The 22,642-nt window shown below is 40.7% G+C and overlaps 1 protein-coding gene across 2 annotated transcripts in view; it reads right to left on the bottom strand.

Moving 5' to 3' along the window:
• The window catches only part of PPM1B (protein phosphatase, Mg2+/Mn2+ dependent 1B), a 60,377-nt gene extending 38,056 nt beyond the window's left edge, over positions 1-22,321 (bottom strand). For both annotated transcript variants that reach the window (XM_058020401.1, XM_058020400.1), the window contains exon 1: positions 22,242-22,321. The gene's annotated coding sequence lies outside the window, so the exon portion shown is untranslated. The remainder of the gene's footprint in view (positions 1-22,241) is intronic.
• Positions 22,322-22,642: the final 321 nt, after the last annotated feature.

The following is a 22,642-nucleotide window of genomic DNA, read 5'->3' as shown; positions in this document are numbered from 1 at the left end:
AAGCCATCATAAGCAATTCACTGCTAAAGAACTAAACTCACTACTCGAAAATAAGATCATTAAGAAAAAGAAATTATGCAGTCCAGAGAAAGTTGAAGAACCCTATCATGTTATTTTACAGAGTGTAGGCACCAAATGTTGGTTTTCCTGATGATTAAATGCATATTTAATAATGCTGGTCGCAAAGCACTAATGCTCCTCAAGCAGAATCCTAATGTTCGAAACAAACAAATCCACTACAACATCCAGTCCTTTGCAAGTTTCTAAACTCCGGCCAGACAAGTACCAGAAAAACACTGTTTATTCTGCCTCACAACCAGCTAGACCTGGACTCACCTTTCATTGATAATCAAATCACAGCTGCTTTAAAATAAGCAAACAAACAAGTCAACTCATTGACTGAGCATCAAGAGAAAGAGCTATCATCTGGTGTGCCCTGATCCACCCTCTGACAGCACAATACCACCACTGTCAGTACTGTCCCCCAGAACTGAAAGCTGGGTCCCACACATAGGAAGATTTTGCAAAAGAGACAGAAGGAGAGGGAAAGAAAAGAGCAGCAGTGTATCCACAGGTTAGCTAGTAAACTGCAACCTACCAAGGACATGTCTCCAACACACAGCAAACCTAAGGTAACATCCCTTTCTTCAAAAAGGCATTCACTGGGATACTTGACTTTTTGGGCAAAGTGAGAGCACAGGGAAATGCACTATTGCTGCAGATTCATGCAGTAGCTTTTCCTTGTTGTACCTCTATGACAAAGCCAAAACTAAACAAGGAGTTATTTCTGCTTCTTACGTGATACAATGCACAACTTCCATCCTACAGAGAGAGTTGTTCATCCATTGTAACCAAAGATTGTCTCTACATTTGCAAAGTGGTTCTTCTTTCTACACAGAACCAAGACTGAACAAAGTCTTGATTTGTGGATTTGCAGGTGTGGGGGTTTTTGGTGAATTTTCCCCCCCTTTTCAAACATGGAAGCTGCACTAAAACATTCATATTAATTAGTTAAAGTAAGGAGAACTAACTAAAGTTCAAAACTAAGAACTCTATGAAGCAATATAGAGCCTTATCCTTTTTGAAGCACTTAATACAATATTATGGTTTTGAAAAGTCTGCAAAAGTAGCCTTCCACTGTGTTTTAGAAGAAAAACCCAGAACTTCCTGAAAAGCTAAATGCCTTGAAATAAATTTGCTTGGGGTTCCAGTCAAAGTTGAGTTAAGCAAGTTGAAGTTTGCAGTTAAAAGTTCTATAGCCAATTAGCAATTTAAACTATTAAATTATGAATTTCCAACAGGAGTATGCTGTTGGACCATTATTTCCTACTCACCTAAAAGCTTGAAAACACCATGGGCTTAGCATTCTAATTAGGTCCATACTTTAAAACATCACCTCACAAATGACAGACATAGGTTCAGAATATCTTTTGTAAGATATATCTGATGCTGTAACTTTTCTCCTGCAGACCTGTCTTTAATACATATTTGCACTTTTGTAGTTCCTAAATTCTCTGTGACTCACCTTCAGGTAAGCTTTAGATCAGTGAAGTCACATTAAGGCTGTGTGGGTATCTTGGCAGCAATGGTAGCTTAAGTGATATTTGCTCTCAGCAGCCCTTTCCTGTTCATGCTCTGCGGCTGAGCAGACACACAGACAGCTACAATGGTACAAGTGAATGCCTGAAGCAGCGATTGCTCATCTGGCTGATGAGGAAATCAAACTTTGTTGAATTAAACAAGCAGAAGATGAAGGAAGACGAAAAGCCAGCCTTACTGGAATTCAGAATGTGGGTATGCAATCTGCATTTGCCTACTGGGAGATCCCTGGCAAGCACTTACTTCTCTATTCTGTAACAGATCAGAGTTATACTCAGCACAAGTCCAGCAGTGCCATGTGGAATCATCTCTCCATCAGTTATGCTGGGCAGCTTTGCAAACAGCCAGCTATAGGAAGAGAGGAGGCTGAAGAGCACAGTCATCTAACATGCTTCAATAAAAACCCCGAAGTACAAAACTCTTCCATTTTCAGTTATTTGATCTTTAGCTGAACTAAGGAGAAGGAAGTACCTTCAACAGTTAAAATATATTCCATATATATGTTAGTTTTCTTCCAAAAAAATCCGCAAGTGAAACAAGAGAGCATTGTAAACAGCAGACTTTTACTCCAAACAAACACGTTTATTGGAGCTGCCACGACTTTCTAGAGAAAAGCCTGCAAAAGTTTCTAACTAGCTTTTATCTTACCTTACACAGTAGCTGTAGTGGAAGTCAAGTTCTAGATACATATTAAACCTTCCACAGCAATCCAGGAGTCACTAATTGAGAAAGACGTGTTTGTATTCTGTATGGGTTTGTGGTTTGCCTTGATGCAAAGGGTAGAGTCTACAATCATTCATCTCCTTCATGGGAAGTCAAAATTCCAGCTCAGACACATTGAAGTGATATGCATGGGCAACCTAAGACCATATTTATTATTACTGCAGTGCCTATCATTTGAGCACATTCTTACACTGCTTCTCCATGAGGCAAATCTAATATCACATAACTAGCTAGTATACCTGGGTAGCAGTACCAAATATGTCAGTTGGAAAATATCTGTCCTTTGCTGTCTTTGTTAACATCTGGCCTTCAAACTGATGTTTGAATTACTTAATTTTTGTCCACAAAACCAGCCTGAGCACTGGTCAGATGTTATGAGAAAAACTCCACCACACCTGTCACCTAATAATATTATAATTAATAATAATTTTCTGAAGTACTCTGGGAAAAAACAGCATGTCCCTAAACCACACCTCAGTCTCATCTATCTACTATAGCACTATTAATGAGCATCCAAAGTCTGTCACTCCTGTGCCTGAAAAAGTATTAGTAAACTATAATATTACTCAAGCTCAGAAGAAATCTTGAAAATAAAAAGCCTCTGTTGATTATGCAATACAAAAAGCTTAGCCCTTTCTAGTTAAGCCATTCAAAGAAGGCATCTGAAGCATAAAACCATAAAAAACTCCTGCAGCAAAACTGTCAGCAAAATCAGAGAAAGTAACAAAGTTCAGATCAGTTAATTCGGTAGCAAGTACATGCTTTTGGATAATAAAGTCCATTGTTACAAACCTCATTGCACTGTAGGATACAGAGTTAAGAAAATTGACAGAATTGTATAATTTCATTACTAAGACAGCAAAGGTGACTGAACTACAAAATTTTAAGATGCTTTAGCTGTAGGTTACAGTCCAGGTCTGATAGTTTTCAAAAGATTAATATTCTTCTGAGTGCCTCATATGAAATGTTCAGAAGAACAGATTACAGATGGCTACCTTGACAAATTCCTCTGTGACCAGTATTCAGTGATTTTTTTAATCCAGAGTCCTCAAAAATTAATATTTATCTGAGTAGAGAACTTTACCCTAGCTCCTACTGGCTGCCAATGCATTTAGAACAGGTCACATTTTGAATCAAGTCTTGTTACTATCATTGAGGCCAATTAAGAATTTTTTTATCCTCAATACCGTTTCTTAAATTTCTGCTGTTTCTGACACTAAAAAAAAACATAAAAACCCCATAAAACACAAAAACCCCTTTTACCTGGTTTATACATGTCTTCCTGCACAGATCCTGTATTTAGGACTAATATCCCACAAAAGATTCTCAAAGGCACAACAGCATCACATTTTCTGTATTAGGGGAATAAAGCCATTACAATACACACACGCCAACTAATCACGTTTTTCCCTGTCTCAGAAATATAACACAACCCTAAGTGTGACCACGAGTATATCCAAACTTCAGAAGGAATTTAAACTCCATAAAGTGGGGTGAAAAACACAAAGTATCAAAATAACAGTACCTCAGTTAGGACCAGGTACAAAAAATACAGCAAGAATTCACTAATGCTGGTGTGTTTGACAATGACAGAAATCAAGATGTATCAAACTTAAAAGGGATAATAAGAATGGGGTTTTATTGCTTTATATATGATACCAATGACCAGAGGAAGGACTTCCCCTCTTGAATAAGGCTCCTCTTCAACTTCTAATGTAAGTCTTCAGGTGTAAATGCACTAAAACTGAGCCCTCACAGCAGATTTAAAAAAAAAAAACCAACAACTTGGCCAGTACTGATGTGCAGACAGTTACAGAAGGCATAAATTCTCTGCCACACTACTTAGACACTTGGCTCTATTTGTAGCTTTTTTTAGCCATGTTATCACCTGCTAAATTTATATACATCAGGAGTTAAACGCAAAAAAGGTCATTCAACACCACAATAAAATCACCAGCAAGTTTAAATTGGTAACATAAGAAAACCAGTAGCATGAGCTGCCAAATATTAAGAGTTACAATGCTATAGGCAGTTTAATGTTTACTGCAAAGCACGCAGCTTGGAAAGAGAGAATTCAGGCATCTGTTATGTCAACTCACAGCCTACACACACAGTCTTTCTAAACAAGTAATTTAAGTAATACAGGAACTGAAGGCTCCAAATAGGAATTGTTCAAACACATAGTTATTATTATATCTCAATGACAGTTTTAGAACATTTTTACCTTTTGTCTCTTCCAGATTAAGATGCTTCTTCTAATTACTAGCAAAGTTACTTCAGTAACAACACTGTATTACTATTAATAGAATCAGCACACAGAAATGTAAAGACAATTAAAATTTTTGAGAGGGTCCATTTGTTTAGAAAGTAATTTCCCTATTGCTAATAGAGATTTATCACCTTCCTAAATCAGCCTGATTTGATTCATTTCAGATAAGGTATATCTCAAAGCATTTTGAAGGCAGTTATAACCAATGTGCAAGAGAAGCAGCTGATCCCACACAATATATAATTATGTACTCCCATACTGTAACAGAATCAATACACCTGTAGTCAAACGATACCCAATTCATAAAATGATAAAGAAAGTAATGTTTCAGAACACAGATGACTTGTCCAGACTATTTCAGAAAATACTACACAGTACTCTCCTTTTACAGGATGCTCAGCTTCTCCATCAGGCTAGAGAAACTTTTTAAGAAGAAGCCTAGTTAAAAGAATTACTATCTCTAGGAACTGCAGAGTGAAGCAAACTTCCATTACCCTTTTTTCCAGCAGCAGGCTCCAGTATTGTTGCCTAGACACATGGAATCTTTTTCAGGTGTCTGCATTGAGGCTATCTCAACTGTTTCACTTGTCATCTACACAAGAGTACTTGGCAAGAGGCAGCCACTTGGCAGCCTGTAAGCATAAAAACTCAAGGTTTTCATGTCCAATTCATTCTGCAACTTCAATTCCACAATAAGTCACTTAAACTATTGATTAAAAGTGAGTCTAAGTTCTCAATTTGCAATATATATTTAAATGTTGAAGTTTCAGTTACCTCTATTGAGTAAAAACTGTTTTAATTTTGCCACTGTACCAGTATTTACAATACATGTTGAACTATACCTGCAAAATTTCAAAGGGGAATTCTGCCAGTAAGAATGTTAAAACTAACACATAAGCAGATCATGTCAATTTTCAAGAAATCAATTATTAGAGAAGGTGTTTAAGGGCATGACAGGCAGTCAGTGCCATAATGATAGACATGACAGCCAAAATGATTCCAGGAAAGTTAGCATGTTAATAATTCAACATTTACTCTATGCTACCCATCATTTCAGACATCAGCTGCAGGCAAATTTGGATAACACAGATTAAGACACCATCTCAGCTCCACCAAAGGTTACTACTGCTCCTGTACTCTGCTGGCTGCAAGATAGGCCCTTGCTGGACTGAACAGTGATGGAAACATCTTAGCACAAAGACACACTTAAAAAAACATATTGTAGCAAGGGGGCAAACACCACATTCTGGCATCTCATTTATATGACAACTTGACAAGATATTTTCAAATTATTTCTATATTCCGAAGCTCACATATCAGCCTTACCACTTCACTACCATAAAGCTTAACCTGCATGTATTCTACACTAGTGTAACAAACTATCTGGATCAAACTAGGAATCCATAAAATAATCATGGCACACAAAGGAATACTCTTAAATATTCCGGCATTTGCAGAATGCCAACTGAAAGAATCAGATGAATTTAGCAGTTTAAAAGAAAAGCAGACAATTAGCTTGGGGATTACACAAATAATTCAGTAAAACCTACAACATAAAAAGCAGACCCCCAGCCACAAAAAATCAGAAATAGGTACGTGAATAGAAGACTGCTGACCTGAGCTTTCAAAGAGGTGCTGAATGCAGCACAACAAGTGCCAATTTCACTAGGTTTCCATGCCTCTGAAACTGAAGAGCTGGCATTAGGCAGCCAGCCACCTATATAAAGTGCTACTTACACATTAGTCCCCAAAACATCTCCCACTCCTTCTAAGTGCCTCCAACATCATTTCTATGACTTGAGATCATGGCCTTGTATTCTCTCTTCTATGCAAATACCTGTCCTGTAAAGCAATAGCTATGTGCTTCTCAGATCTTCAGAGTGGTTTGGGTTGGAAATGACATTAAAGATCACCGTGTTCCAACCCACCTGCCACAAGCAGGGACACCTCTTACTGCACCAGGTTGCTCAAAGCTCCATCCAGCCTGGTCTTGGACACTGCAAGGGACAGAACGTGCACAATTTCTCTGGGCAACTGATTCCAGTGCCTCACTACCCTCACAGTAAAAATTTCTTCCTAACATTCAATCTAAATCTACCCTCTTGCAGTTTAAAGCCATTATCCCTCGTACCATTAAAGCACACCCTTGTCAAAAGTCTCACTCCAGTTTTCTTGTAGGCACCCAGCCTGAACAACCTCAAAACCTGAACTCTATCAGGAGAGGTGCTCCAGCCCTCTAATCAGCCTCATATATATATATATATATATATATATATATATATATATATATATATATATATATATATACACACATACATACACACACTTTTTTTAATATATATACTCCACTTTTCCCTGGGAGTGGTGTGGGAATGAAACAACAAACATTATAACATTATTAACATTTTGTTAAACTATGCATGTAAGCTGAAGGCAATGGCATCACTGCTGAACAGGGCTAATGGCTCCTGCTATTTGATTGTGCTCTAACTCGCAGCAAGGTGACAATGGTGCAGGTGCTTGAAGCTATGGCTTGATTAAAAGAAATGCATCTCCCATTTCCTCCAAAATGCAGCAACCCTGCCCTATTTCCTAATATTTTGAAAGCGACTGAAATATTACTCAAAAGGGTGTTCACTCTCTGCACTCACAGAGAATTACAATAATAAGCTCATCATGGGGCCACAAAGTAAATAAAAGAGTTACTAAGACACCACCAATTGAGTACAACATTTCATATAATGGAACTTAGTAACACCTATACTACTCAAAAGACAGAGGTGCAATAAACATTAGCTACAAGTAGCAACCTACTTGACTTTTAGTTAAGGAACACAGACACAGCTAGCTTTATACCTCTGATCATTAATGCATTTCAACAGAAATATGCAGAAGTATTTAATAGTTAGTAAAGAGTGATAACATTCTGCAGGAATAGTACAATATGCAAACCAAGAACTCAAACAGTACCATTTTTCCAAGTCTCAGTATTCATGCTTTGTTTCATCTGATTGTGGATAATTTCCAGTGTCTTACACAGTAGAAAATATTTCTTCCAGATCTTTGTCTTTCTGATTGAGATTCACTTTAGAGACTCTTCCTTGTATATTGAGGTGAATAAAGCAAAAGGGTCTGTGAGTCTGAAAGCAGTAAAGTGGAAGAATTTACCAACTTCTCTCCTAGTTCACCACAACATTCAATAAAATCCCTAACTCAAGCACTTAATAGTAACAGCTAAACTGAAACTAATGAACTCTGTGAGCCACTGGAAGAGGCCAAGCTAGACAAGAAGTTCCTACTCGTCTATGGCAATGCTGCCAAACATCAAGTGACTGCTTTTCACTTGTTAAAGATGAAAGCAGGAAGTGATCTAAGGTACCAACCATTTGATGGCCATTACTTCCCAAAAAACTCCCACTTTCAGTATGTACCACCTTTACAGATGTCATGTAAGCAAATCCATTTCCAAGCCAGGAATATTCAAACTCTAGGACAGGAGAAGCTGCACACAATCGCGTGTGCGCGCACACGTTTCAGTGAGGACAAAACAGAGAAGTCTGGCATACAAATGCAGTTGTTTACAGTAACACACCCACATCCCGGGTGCAAAGGAAAAGACAGACTAAAAGCTGAGATTCTGATATATCTTAAAGCACAGAAACCACGACAAAGAAGTCTGTTACTGGCCACTACAGATCTTTTCAAAAACACAGAAGTGTTCTTCACAGAAGTTCTTCAGAAACACACCTTAGCTCTCTTGGTTACAAGAAAGAAACAAAGTTGCATTTCCCCCAAACCCATGAAAAGGGCTATCACAATTAAGCCACCACACCTTCACAGACCAGAATATTGTTTCTGCAGCGAGAATCTGCCTCAAGCATTGCCTGCTCTGGAGATTGTCTACATCTAGTGTCCAAGATGACAGCTCACTTCCTTCTTTATCCAGCCTTGTGAAAAGAAACTAGCTTCACAAAAGCTGAGATTTAATTTCACCACCCCGCATCCTGCTTACCCTCCCTTCCCAGTAACTTCAAACGCTCTACAAATTGCTTTGCTTTTCCTCAAGGTTCAGAATACCAAAGGCAAGTGAAAGACAAGACACATTGATAACTATAATGTTTTTAAAACTTCATTTTTGACACTAAAAAAGAGCATTTTTCCTTTCTTAGATTAAATGTTTATTCAGTGAACAAACCTTGCTTATTCCAAGCCCATTCAATGGGCAGATTCTAATTAACTACTGCTTAATACCAAAAACGTTTAACATGAAACTATTTTATTTAGTAGCCAGCAGACCCTTGAGGAGCTCTAGCTGTAACTGCTGTTCAGAAAGAGCATGAACCATTGACCAGCCACCCTTTAAAATTACTCCTCAACCAGTTTTCATTTGTCTAGTCATCCTCCCATTGAGACTGTAAATAGGAGTATGCTAAGGGGCACCAAAACATCTTCCTAAGGTCAAAATAAAAAAAAAATAAATCTCTAAAGCTCTATCCTCAGCTGAAGATCTAGTAATTTGACAGAAGGCAGTCAGGTCAGTCAAGCACAACTGACCCCTGGTAAAGTCAGCCAGACTGAAAATAGTCACCTTTTTAAAATATGTTTTTCTACAGATATATATAAACTACTTATTGATAGTGCTATCCAAATAAAGCAGTATTTAACATTTTTATTAAGTGAAATGGAAAGCTTTATTATATAACATAGCCTGAAACACTGAACAGGAACCACCCCTTATGCTTCAACAATTTGCAGAATGCAAATGTTCCAAAGCCTAGATACAAGAACTCTGTGCATTAAAAAAAAAAAAACAACCCAGGTCTCAACATGTGAAACACAGACATCAAACAAATCAGTTTCTGGCTGGTTTTCAAGGTATCTGGCTACAAGACAGTAAACAGCAGAGGTTATAAAAGGGAAAACTTGGTCCTTGTAACAGTATGTAAAATTTATTACAGAAATGGATGGCTGAGAAAGAGAAGAGAAAGAAGTGGAAAAGAACAGCAAATGACCAAGAAAACTCAAACACGTTTCATTGTAAAGAACTTCTAGAATTCAGATTGCTTCCATTTTTTCAGACAGCTTGAATTTCTTCCCAATCTTCTTGCAAGAGACCTCCAACACTGAACAAATACAGAAACTCCTGGACACAGAATCAGTCAGTGCCTGACAAACAACTGCAAACTCTATTCTTTACTAGTGATGACATTACTCATGTTTCACCCAAAATAGTTCAGTCCCTCTGCAGTTCATCAAAACCTAGGCTTGAAACAGGCAGTGGGCAAGATACTCTAACCACACATTAAGTGATGACAAACACCACAGTGATGAGCTGAGGCAGTCCTCCTACCCCTAAGGAAATCTGCAAATGTGACAAAAAGCACCCAAAAACAGCTTGACTCGCTCAAAAACTTTCTGACAAACTCCTTACCATGACCTTTGCTATGCAAAGTTTTGGTTTCTGCTGCTTTCTCATGTACCTACAGATATTCTTGTCAGCAAGCGCTGGTATTTAATTAAACTGGAATGACTACTATGAAGGGAGTCATATAAACATCTGTTGCAGGCTATGCATTTGGGGAAAATCCAAAAGAGGGGACAGACCTTTTTCATTTAGTTATAATAGATGTTCTAATATCAACATTTAGTTCCATGCTCTTTTACTTTAGGACTGCAACATGACTGGTGACACTGCTAACACTGTCACGGTTATGTGACTTCTCTGTGGTCTTCATCAGCAGTGACATTCCAAGTAAATACAGAACTTCCATTCACAAGACAGGCCATCAGGTATCAAAACCACCAGTGTCAAGAACCAATGTTAGTGACCACACAGGCACCTCATGTGAAACAGTTCAGCATGCAGTCCTACAGTAAGTGAGGCTATGCTGAACTGATAACTGCTGTAAGCTCACCTCTGTCATGGGTAGTTTCAGACCCAGCTTTGGCACCAGGAGCTGCTCTCACATCCTCATGCAGCAATCTGATTCAAGAATAAACTAGAAGAAAATTCATCTCAGCAATATGTACCCAACATATACACATTACCCACCTCTTACCCTGAGATGAGACACAGCCAAGTATCCACATGAGAAGGAAGAGGATCCTGCACACGGTCAGAAGCACAAAACTGCAGAAATACAGCAGCACTAACATACTCAGGTAACTATGCAAGAACTTCTTCCTTAAAGAAAGTCAGGATTATGAGTGGGTTCCAGAAGCAAATGCCTGAGTGTGTGCAAAGGCCTAGCAAAAACTCTTTTCTGTACTGTGTAAACACTGAAAAGTGGTGAAAAAAACAAACTAATCCAAGGACCTTTCAAATTTAAAAAGAGGAATACCAGATACTCAATCTGGGCAGCATGCAGCAAAAATCTGTTTGGGTAGAGAGTACAAACTTCCCATAATGGGAGACAAAAGCAAAGCTGCATTATGTACAGTAAGTGACTCAGCTTCCAAGAAGGTGCTATACCCATTGTTTTTAAACAGCTACAAAAACCTAACAGCGGTGCCTGGCTGACAAAGAAGGGGATGTATCTAGTGCCCAGCACTCTCACCAAGGCAGCATAAGATTTATTGACTAGAAACCAACACAGGAGAAGCTAAGCTTCAAGTGAATTACATGCTAGCTACATGAACTCTCCTGTCTATAGAATTTTGAAGACACCAGCTTTTGGCAGTTGGACCTAATAAGCTTTATTGCTTTTTCCCCTCTTAATGTAAAAATTAATCTGGGGTCACATCAGCTCACTCTTACTTTCCTTTTCTGAACAAAGCAGTTCAAAGTACATCTTCTCAGTCATCCAAAGACCTTAAAAGAATTTTTGCTTTTTCAGCAACAGTGACGCAAGTCTACCAATTCCATGACACCTTAAATCCCTAAAGCACTGAGTTTTCCACTAACTGAAGAATTTCTTACACAATTCAGGGTGAATAAACCAAACAACCTGCACAGTTCAGGTAAAAGCACTATAGACTAAATCTTCTCTCACTACCCCTAGTTCTTCTCAAGAGTGGATTCAACAGGAGAAAATGAGCCCAAAGAAACCAAACACAAACAAAAGTAAGGACAGAGAAAGACTAATAGCAAATCCCCATCTCACCCAGCAGTGTCAGTGGCCAATTTTTACTTGCTGGGTTTTACTCAAGCCAGTATCAAAAAGAGTGAGGATACTGCTGCAAGGCAAGCAGAGGTAGCGTCAGGCAGCAGAACTTGGTAATAAAAGGCAGTGCAGTGTATGAGCTGATAAAAATCTTTAAAATGAGGTACAGACAAATGAACAAAAACCAGAACCCCATGACGAGAGCAAGAAGGAATACTCCTCGATGAATTCTGTGTTCTGCCTACTCAAGTATTCTCTGGATTAGCTGAAGTTATCAGTGAATTTATGCAATAAGTTTTTCAGAAAGCACCGCAGTTTTCTTCTATACCAAGAACACTACTTTTCATGTCCTCCCCTCACTTATTTCAGTTTCTCCCTTGCAGTAACACCATCAGACTTCAACTCAGGGAAAGGAAAGGATAAACACTGACTGGAAAAAAACCAAACCAACTTGAACAAATGAACTGTGCAGGAGAAAGGCTGCTCATAGGCAGGCCTGCTTCACCAGTTATTGTACTAATATAGCTTAAGATGGCGGCTACTAAAAAGAAAATAAATAGCAGAAAAGGATGATGAAGTTTCCAATACAGTGTTCGAGGATCATTACTTGACTTTAGGAAAAGGCTTTAAGCACAATCTGAAAACTCATGACAGATCTAAGCTGTCACATGTGCTTTGCATGCAAGAGGTTGTTTTAATCAGTGCTTCAATAAGCAAACAAACAAGACCTTTGGAAGAAGGGACAATAGGGAGAGACCTATTAACAAGTTTTCCACATTAGCTTCTGGTCTTTGTCAAACTCGACAACATAATCAGGTTTCAAGTCTCAACAAACCTTAAGACACTTTTCCAAAAAATAAGTTACTTCAGTTCATGACATTGCTACCCCAAGCTTTTGTTTATACAAAACACATCTGAATTTGCTAAGCCTGAACAAAACAGAACAGTGAAAAAAGATGAATTACAGCAGTAACTGAGCCCTACATTCCCTCTCTATATATGCAGAAATAATGAAAACTTCAGACTGAAAATAGTGTGGCTGTTAAATACACCTGTGAATAACTGGTATTTTTCAAGGAATTGTTTTTTCCAAATATGAATTAATAAAGTACAATTGCAGAGTACCTTCCATAGTGGCATTTTTCTAACCATGTTAAATTCTGTTTCCTGCCACTGTCAACAGCAGCATACAAGCTAATTTCAGGAATCCTGAACTATACTGGAATTGTATTTATTCCCTTCTGACTCCAGAGGTATCGCACTTCACACATTTCACTTCAGGTTAAAAATCATGAGAAACTGTTTCAACTGTTTGTAACCTTATCCCCTTCCCTCCACAAGTCAGATATGCTAAGTTGACGGCATTTCTTTTTTTCTTTAAATTAAATTAATACTGTAACAATAGTCAAAATCACAAAATAAGCTGTTTTGTTTAACAACAGCCACAATACTTGAGTTCATTAAATATTTTAGAGAAGTTCTCTGGCCTAGAAATGCTTGTGTTTGTTATGTTCTAGTGAAGAAATTGAGATATCATCCAATTTGATTTAATGTTACAAACCAGCTATTGATCTTCAGCAAAACTCTTAACCTCCATTATTTTCACACTCAAATACTGTAAGAAGACATAATAGTAAAGACGTGGTTCAGTGTAAGACAAACCAAAGGCCAAACAAAAGCAAAATAAATTTATTGTTTACTATGATATAAAAGCAGGATATGAAACACCGTTGGCACTACAGCAGAGTCCTAACTACCCTTTCCTTCCACATCAAAAGCCTAATTAATTTTTCAATTTTAAATCATAGGAAAATGCTAAACTATCACTTCTACCACTTATGGAAAAACAGATGAGCTCTTAAGGCCTGACTGCAGAGGAGACTATTAAACTCTAGCAAACACTGTGAAACATCTCTTTCCAATGTAATCATCCACAAAAGTGGTATGCTTGTCTTTTCCCTGATCCCACAAACTGCTGTCTGTAAGAGACAGACACACTGAACTGCTTCCAGTTTCTTTACACTGCAAGAAATGCACAGAATCTAAAAGAGGGCTGGTCAGAAAACCTCACACAAAGCAAACAACTCCTATTAAGAATGCATTTTTTAAACTACTGAATGCTTATGAACTGGAGGTTATCTACCTTTTGAACAGCATTTTGAATTGCAGTGCACTTACAGAGGATTTACAGAACAGATTTCATGCTCCCCTCTTCCTCCCAGCTCTAGCTATTGTTTTCACAACATTGTTTTCATCTTGTTTATGTATGAAACATCCATTATTTGAAGTCTTGTGCACAACCTGCTACTTGTTTAGATAACTGCTCCTCAGAGTAACATAATCAGCCACAACCTAGACTTTGGATGAGTCCAATAAGTTCATCCATCAGGGTAAGCAATCAGCAAACAAAAGAGCAGGAAAGACATTATCTCAGAGAAAAGGAAAAGTGAAACAAAAAAGCTCTTGCTGTAATATGTCTCCTGGAAAAGTGATAAAGGCACAGAAAACACGACAAGCTAGCAAATGGATAAACATCCCATCTGAGGAGCCCATTTGATACACACACAGGCAGCAGCCCCACAATTACTGAGCAACACTCACTGAGTGTAAATCCCACCTGCAATTAGACACTGTTAATGACCTCCTTAGAGGCGTCACTTCAGTTCTTACTCACCCAAAGTGAGGCATTTGTGAGCCCTAACAGCCTGTACTGTGCACTGGGGCTCTCTTCAGCTACACGGAGCTGCTTTGCTTTCCAAGGGGAGGGACTGAACACTACCTGGGGCACTCAATGGACTACCTCTGCTAGGCCTGAATTCAAGTTCTACAACAGCTGAAATAAAAAAAAAAAAAAACTTCATGTTTCCTTTAAACACGAACACTCAAATAAAACCCCTATCCTTTTAGTAAAAAGCCAGCTATAAGCAATTTTAATCAAATGTTCCAGAGAACCAAGCTTCATGTCAGACACGAGAAAACAGTGCCTGCAACTGGTATCATATCTGAAGAGAGATCTTATGCACAAGCTGGTATGCAGAGTACCTTTTGACCAGGATAAGATTTTCCTGTTGGGAACCAGAACAAGCAGTACAGACACATTTTACTACTACACTAGGTAAAGAGAGCAGGAGAAGAAAGGACACAGAAAAAACCCTGAGTAATATCTGTGCTACATTCACCTTTCATATCTTTACAGCTCTCTGAAGGCAGTGCTTTGAGTACAGACACACTTCAACAGAAGCAAAAGGAACAATTTCTTCGGCTTCATACACTGAAGACAGAACTCTCAAAACAGCCCACAGTGCCACATGTTTCAGTACAGTACTTCTCATCTGAAAAGTTTCAAAACACATGACAGTTTCAGCAGTTTTTCAAGGTCACAAGGGCAATGACAAACACAAGTCCCTGCCCCCTCCAACTGCTAATCCACCACCATCTAAATCCAGTCTAGCTGTACTCCAGAGCCTTATGCAATGTGAAAACCCTCATTCACTTCCCTCCTGGAATCATGGTCCAAAACTATTGTACGTGGCACCCTATATACAGCTGCAATATACAAAGGCACCTTTACACCTGCTGACATTTATTTGGACGTGCTTTAACAAGCATGTTGAATACGTTGAAGAATTTTATCTAATTTATGAAGAAAAGGATTTCAGCATCCCTTAAGAAGCTGCCACGAAGAACACAATTTCCTACTTCTAGATATGTTCTCCAAAATGTTGAGGGGAATATATTTTTAACTCTTTTGGAAGAAACTTCAAACAGTGGTAATTATTTTTTTAAAAAACATACAACCAACCACACACACAAACAGCAAAACAAGAAATAACATTAGTGGAAAATAAAATAAAACCCCAAGCCACGCTACAGTGCATGTTGTCTGTGTCCTCACAGTTTCACTGAAACACAACTCAAAAGTTTACACAAGGGTAAATATTTCACAAATAATCAGGTCCTATGAGTTTTGTGGAATAAACAGTCACATCAAGGAGAGAATCCAAACTAGTGCCCCTTGAGGACAAGGGGAGCAGAGGCTCAGCTGTGTTACCAAAACCATCATCCCATACAGGATAAACAAATGTGCCCCAAACAAATGAGAATACTTACAGAACTCACAGTACCCTGTACCCAACCACAAGACACAAAGCCACAGGAAGTCAGGCTTCAGAACTTACTGCTCACACAGACAGTTTCATTCTTGATTAACTGAAGAAAAGCCATGAAGCAACTACTCTCCGGAATTTGTTGTAGTTTTAACACCAGTCTTTTTCACACAAGATTTCAAAATTAGGGACAATAACTTGGGAACGGATATTTAGTTACCAGGCACGATGAACAAGCCATCCTTAGAGAGCAGCAGGCCAATTTCTGCAGGCCTGGCAACACTTAGGAAGCAGCAGAGGGGAGAACCCACTCCCCCTGCGTAGCTCAGCACCCTCTGCAATGCTCTAACGTGCTTTTTAGTGGGCACAGCTGTACTGACATGTCAGTTTGAATTAGGAGCATGCTTTTCAAGTAGATCTGTCACCCACTTCCTGTATTTTAGTTCACATCTCATAGAAGCTTCTGAGCAAATTATCTGAACATCTCCAAGACTGACCTACATCAAATCTCTGGGAAAGCTTGAACAGACTCAGCCCACAGAGCCAGACTACAACTGGTCTGAAATAAACCCTACGAAGTACACACACTGGGGACACTGAGTCTACCTTACAGCTCCACTCCACAACCTCCTTCAGCTGCAGTACTGCTTGCTAGTGTAAACAGAACCAATGTGGCAGGGACTGTCCTTCCATTTATGAGAGCCTCAAGCAGCAGGAAGCAAACCCACAGGTTTAAGCTGCCAACATGCACCTTAAAAGCCCTAGAAAGGAGGTCTGTACGGGCTGCTCCTTTTCCTGCAGTAATGATAGCAGCAGTGTACCACCACTCATCCACTTTTGTTTCCACTCCTTTACAGGTTAGGAGTTTCAAAAGCTAGTGGGATACACTAGAAAAGTTTCCTGAATAAAGAGAAAAATAGCCTACCAAAGATCTGCACAGTTCATGCATCACCTACCATTACTGTTTTACAAAACTTTTCAAGTAACATTGAAGAGACAACTCAATCCATGGTTCCACTGGAGGTGGTGATAGCAGAGGAAGAGCAGCATGTACTCAATAATGCTCTTTATGACTTGCATATCAGCTCAACCAACAAAGCCACCCAAAACAGAGGGTTTCTTTTCTTTTTGAATAAGCTGACCACCATAATGTTCATTATTCCACTCGAATCAAAACATTAGTTCTTTACAAATAATTCCATCACCGATATGTTCTTTCCTGTTACCCTTTTTTTTCTATAAAATTTTAAATAGAAGATGATGAGTTTCAAACATATACCTGCCTTTAGCAGGACCAACAAGCTGGTGAGAACAGACCAAAGCAGTACTGCATGAAAAGCTTACAATAATATGTTACCTCCTCTGCTCAACAAATCCTTACCATCTTAATTCATTACCTCCTTGATAAAAACAATTCATTCATATGCTAACAATGCAGAGCCATGTTTGCTCTACATTCAGTAAAGATCAAGTTCCTATACTGGGGGGCAGACACAAAAGTAGGATTATTGAAGATTACATTTTCTGTTAACACATTAATCCCATGAAAACTGAAAGAACTAATGACACTTTCCTTTGTGATTTAACTGGAAGTTTGTGGTTTTTGACATGTCATTAACATATTCACTAAAAAGCCATTTTAAATTCTCCAGCAGCCCAGTCTGAAACATCCTTAAGCTATGTTTTTATGATATGTTTCATGTTAAAACAGACTTAAGCACCTAGTTGCACTATTTGTTTGAAAGAAAACTCAATGAAAACTCAACTCATCCCATCAAAGATGAAGAGAATCTATGCCAGGAGATAGTAATGTAGTGACATCATAAAATGACACACTGAAGTAATGTTAATGAGAAACTAATGGTGCACAGGGAAAAAAAGAATTGTGGGTAACATTTTCATAGCAGAACAAAAATACCTGGGACTGAGTAATTTCCTTCAAAAATATAAGAAAGGCTGCTGTCTGCTGAGACACCTAATTTCCCCTTCTGCCATCACTCTATACATTAAAACATCTTTGTGCTTTCCCTCCCAACACAGGGTTTTCCAAGAGCCAGAAGACTAATTTAACCTACACTCACTGGCAACCCTTATGTCTCAACATGCCAATGATGTCTCAAGAAACTGAGCTGAGTTGAGCTGCTCATCTCTAGAAACCAGAGATGAGCTACCCCAGCTCAGTACTTTCTTACCATCTCATGAAGATTTTCAGACCAGTTTTCTTCTGGAGTGACACTCATAAATTCTTCCAAATACTTATCTGATTTTATCATATGATACAAATATAAATTTGTACAAGGCTTGAGCAAATGATAAGCAGTTTGAACAAAGTTTCCCACACTAGACATCTGTCTAAGGCTGAAAAACATCCAAACAGCTAAGGAGTTTGCAAAGTTGTCTGTTAAGTAAAAGCAGTACCGATAATCTTTCTGGAAACTCTGCATCCTTGTTCTTACATCAGGGATCATCTTTCAATTTCTCCTTTCTCAGCTTCTCTAGTCAGAGGTCATTCTACTTGGCTAGCTTGTTTTTTATTAAGAAGCTGCAATTACTGATCCAGATTTTGACATTAAATTCCCTGAACATTTTATGTATACGTGAGATTCTGGAGGTTGGGGCTAAACCTGACTCCTGAAAGATGCATAAAACATTTATGCTGCATTCACACTGCTAACAGACAGTGAGAAAGAAGAAGTTACAATTCACACCCTGTACAGCTATAAGCCAAATCATGAAGACCATCAAGCATAAACTGAAGCACAGAATTTAAAAAGTAATACACAGGGAAGGAACCAAGACAGCAAAAGTTTTGATTTCAACTGTTTTCCAAAGAAATTACCACTGCTCTCCTCCAATTTACTGAGAAGAACAATACTCAGATTGAATCACTTCAGTTACTAAAAGGCCCAAGATCTGAAGAATGCTCCTTTTTTACAGGGTAGGGAAGTGCAGCACTGAATTCAGAGAGATCAGTGAACAAGTGACAAGAAGTGAAAAAAACAAACCCCAAACAAAACAGAGCATATTTGATTAAGGTAGTGGGCAGAAAGAATCAATACTAGGAAGAAAAACAAACATCTATGGACACAAAGATATGCATGGCCTGTCACAGTAAACACTCTCCACAGTGGAAACAGAGTCTGGAGCTTGGATTCTTTCACCAAGGCTTTCCCATTCACTTGGAAGAGACCATGCTTGTAAAAACCAATGGTTAGCTAATTGTCTTCCAGTGCTGATTGGGAAAGAACAGCCATTCCCCACTTCCTAAGCTACAGCAGTAAACCTATATGGCAGATTTAAGCATTTCTATTGGACTGATGATGCAAGGCACTACCAAATGTTCATTTTCAGTGTTTTTTTGAAAAGAAACCAAAAAAAAAAAAAAAAAAAAAAAAAAAAAACAAACCAAAAAAACCAACAACCCAAGACCAAACCAAGCAACAGAAACCACACTGACAAGCCAAGCCCACCCCTGCCCTGCTGAACACTGTGGCAGCACTCAGCAAGGTGTGCTGCAGCCTGCTCCATGTAAGGAGCACTTTCAATACTCACTGAACACTGTTCTATGCACATCCCCATCCCTTGCAGTCTAAATAAGCCCTGCTCCAAAGAGTAGTACAAATATTTCATAAACACAGATTTCTACATCCACTACTAAGAGCAGATTTTAGTGCCTTTCCCTTTAGTAATATGGAAGCAATACACTAATGTAAGAAATACTCTCTGCTCTCCATTGGACCCCTGAGAGCAGTAGTTTTTGACAGTGAGCAGGTGAAACAACTGCTCAACACACACACTTCACAGGCTTGAATTTCAATTGCAATAGGTCTTTATTTCTTGAGACAAGTTTACTAAGTCAGAAACACACATAAGTGATTATCATTGGAAAAGCTTGAGAGCAATGCACACCAGAGACAAGAAGAGAACTGGATTGTCCAGGATAACTACAAGACTACTCATTTCTTTCTCTTGTTCCTTACATCACTGACTGATCACCTCATGACTACCACTATAAAAGAAAAATGGGTTCTCTATGCAGCCCTCTCCATACTGCACTAATTACATTTCCCTCATCCTGCTGTTGTGTGCCTTAATTAAATCACTGCCCTATGTAACAGCCTCCTCTAAAGATCTGCAGAACAAGAGATGAGGGCCTATGCAAATAAATAGAACCTACGAGCCCAAACTTCAGAACATGGGATAGACACATAATTAGTCCTCATTTCCAACTCATCCAAGCAGCTTTCCATTCTAAATGGATTGTCTCTTCACAAATCTCTGACCCTCAAGTGAAGATTTCATACACTCTGGATATGCAAACTCACAGTTAAGTGTTAAGGTACAGAAAATGCAGGTAATAAACACATATAATGGATGTACTGGAGCCCGAGCCCACACATACACACAGGAGCTTGTCTACACCACACTGAGTGCTTTTAGTTAGCTGCTGACCTGTCAACATCATGCTGAGTGCTAGTTTCAGCAAAAGTTTACCTTTAAAGTTAATGGTCAATTTATCCAGTGAAACAAACAGAACAAAATAAACAAACAAAAAAAGCACTTGACCAGAAACCCCTTGACTGTCCTGTAACCTCCTTTAATCCAGTAATATTCATAAGAGTACTAAATTGCCTCATCACCTTTATTCACTTTTTTCCTTTTCACCAGGTGTCATAGCTATAAAATACTTCTCTCCGTATATGAGCAGCAAAGAATCCCCACAGCCTCCAACCTGTACAGGACCCTGGAGCCAGTTCACCATCCCTCCCCCACACCATTTCAGCGTTTCACAGCCTCAGCCAAAACCGCCTGCCTCCTCTCTCTATGCACAGACTAACTCACTCAGCAATACGAAAACTCCAGTTTCCCTTTTGCACAAATACCATTCCCCTGATACACACATGTATACATATCCTAACAGAATCTTCACCCTCTGTGCAAATTCATCTTCCCCCCATTTTCAATATCACAAACGTCCACCCAAACCCCCTCACTTTCCTATAGTCCACGGTCATCCTTGAAAATTTACCTACAGGAAGACAGCACTGATGACCTAACAGACAGAAATTCAGAGTGCATCGTGCCTGTCAAAAACATATATAACTATAGTTCTACAGCTCCCGAGCACATGCACAGACTTTTCTCCAAAAAGTACTATCATGATCCCAACACTGGGCATTTACTACACGTTTCCCCATTTGTATTCCATGGGCCAAACAACAAATATCCAGCCTTTCCTTTCATTTCATTACATATGAAACATCAACTCTTGCTTCCTCTCAAGTTTCCAGGACACAGACCGCGTTGCTTTCTGCTCTAGCCCATCTCCACACACCAGACAGAGAACTGTCTGAGCTGGTGACAGCCGGGCATCTCTCTCAGCTCCCAGTGTGAGCAGCAGACAAACCAAAGCACAGCAGTAGGAACACGCATGACTTGCTGTCCACATACCAGCTCATATTACACACGAAGGTCTCGCACATTAAGTGTAACCACAGTGGCCACGAAACAAAACAAGTCCAGAACCTTGTAGCAACCTGTTACCACTGTGCCTGTAACTTGTACACAGGCTTCCCTACCACCCAAAGCCTCCCTCCCCCATGGCCTTTAGACGCCTGCCAACTTACCACCTTATTTCTCACAACACACAGAAGCCTGTTTACCTCTTACTCCTAAACTCACAGGCCTTCCTGTAGCAGTGCTCCCAAACACGTGTGCTTTCACCCACCACCTGCATCCCCACGGAATAAACACATCCCTCAACCTACCGCACACAAAACGAGACAGGTACAGATTTTATTAGCTGACTCCAACTAAATTCATCAAAATGACGCCCTCCTTCCCAGAGAGATATTATTGTAAATTATGGTAAAAGTGTATCTAATGGGTTGGCAGAGCCAGCAAGCTCCGAACTACGAGTAAGAACTGCCTTCAACTCCTTTCGCCCAAAGGCTCCCAGGCACTGCCCATCTGCCCGGGATTCCATCCCCAGCTCGTCACGAGCACGAGCCCTCACGGCAGCTTCTCCCCCGGCACCGGGGCCGTGCCGCCCGCCGCCCGCCCCGTCCGTCCCGTCGGTATCACGGGCCCGGCCCGGCCCGGCGCTCCCCAGGGCACGGCCCATGCACGTGCGCGAGCCCGGCCCGCCGGCCGCCCCCCGCCCGGCTCCGGCCGCCGGCACACGCGGGACCCCTCCGGCGCCTTCCCCGGTGCCACCCACGCGAGGCCGGGCCTGCCGGCTCCGCGGCCGTGCGGGGCCTGGGCCGTGTCAGCGCGGCCCCGGCCCTCCCTTCTGCCGCGGCGGGAGGAAGGCGGCGGCCGGGCCTCGCGGCGCCCGCTCGCTCCCCGGGGGCGCACCCGCCGCACGCCGCGTTCGCTGCCTCCCCCGGCGCCGCAGCCCCGGCCCCGGCCCGCCCGCTCAGCCCCGGCCGCCCTTTCTACCTGTGTGCCCCGCGTCCCCAGGCGCCCGGCGGCGCTGCGGGGCCCGGCGCGGGTGCGGGCGGTGCTGGCTCGGGCTCAGGTGCGCGCCGCCCCGCGCTGGCCGCCGCCGGCCGCCGCCGCCGCCCGGTCGCGCACTCGGAGCGCCGCCAGCAGCGCGGACATGTTGGAGCCGCCGTCCCCCCGCCCGCGTCACAGCGCTCGGGAGAGCTGGGCGGGGCCAGGCTCACCCCGCCCGCCCCATCCCGCAGCCCATTGGCCGCCAGCCCCGTCGGCACAGCCCTTCCTCGCTGTCATTGGTAGATGCGTTCGCCGCTCACACCCAGGCCCCGCCCAAAAGCTTTTCTCTGATTGGGTCTCCCCCGCCTGCTTTGGTAACTATTGGCTGTGGCTCTCGTCAGTCA

The sequence above is a fragment of the Melospiza georgiana genome, chromosome 3 (genome assembly GCF_028018845.1).
Source record: "Melospiza georgiana isolate bMelGeo1 chromosome 3, bMelGeo1.pri, whole genome shotgun sequence".
In the NCBI taxonomy this organism is placed as follows: Eukaryota; Metazoa; Chordata; class Aves; order Passeriformes; family Passerellidae; genus Melospiza; species Melospiza georgiana.
This window is presented reverse-complemented; position numbering and strand designations above follow the sequence as displayed.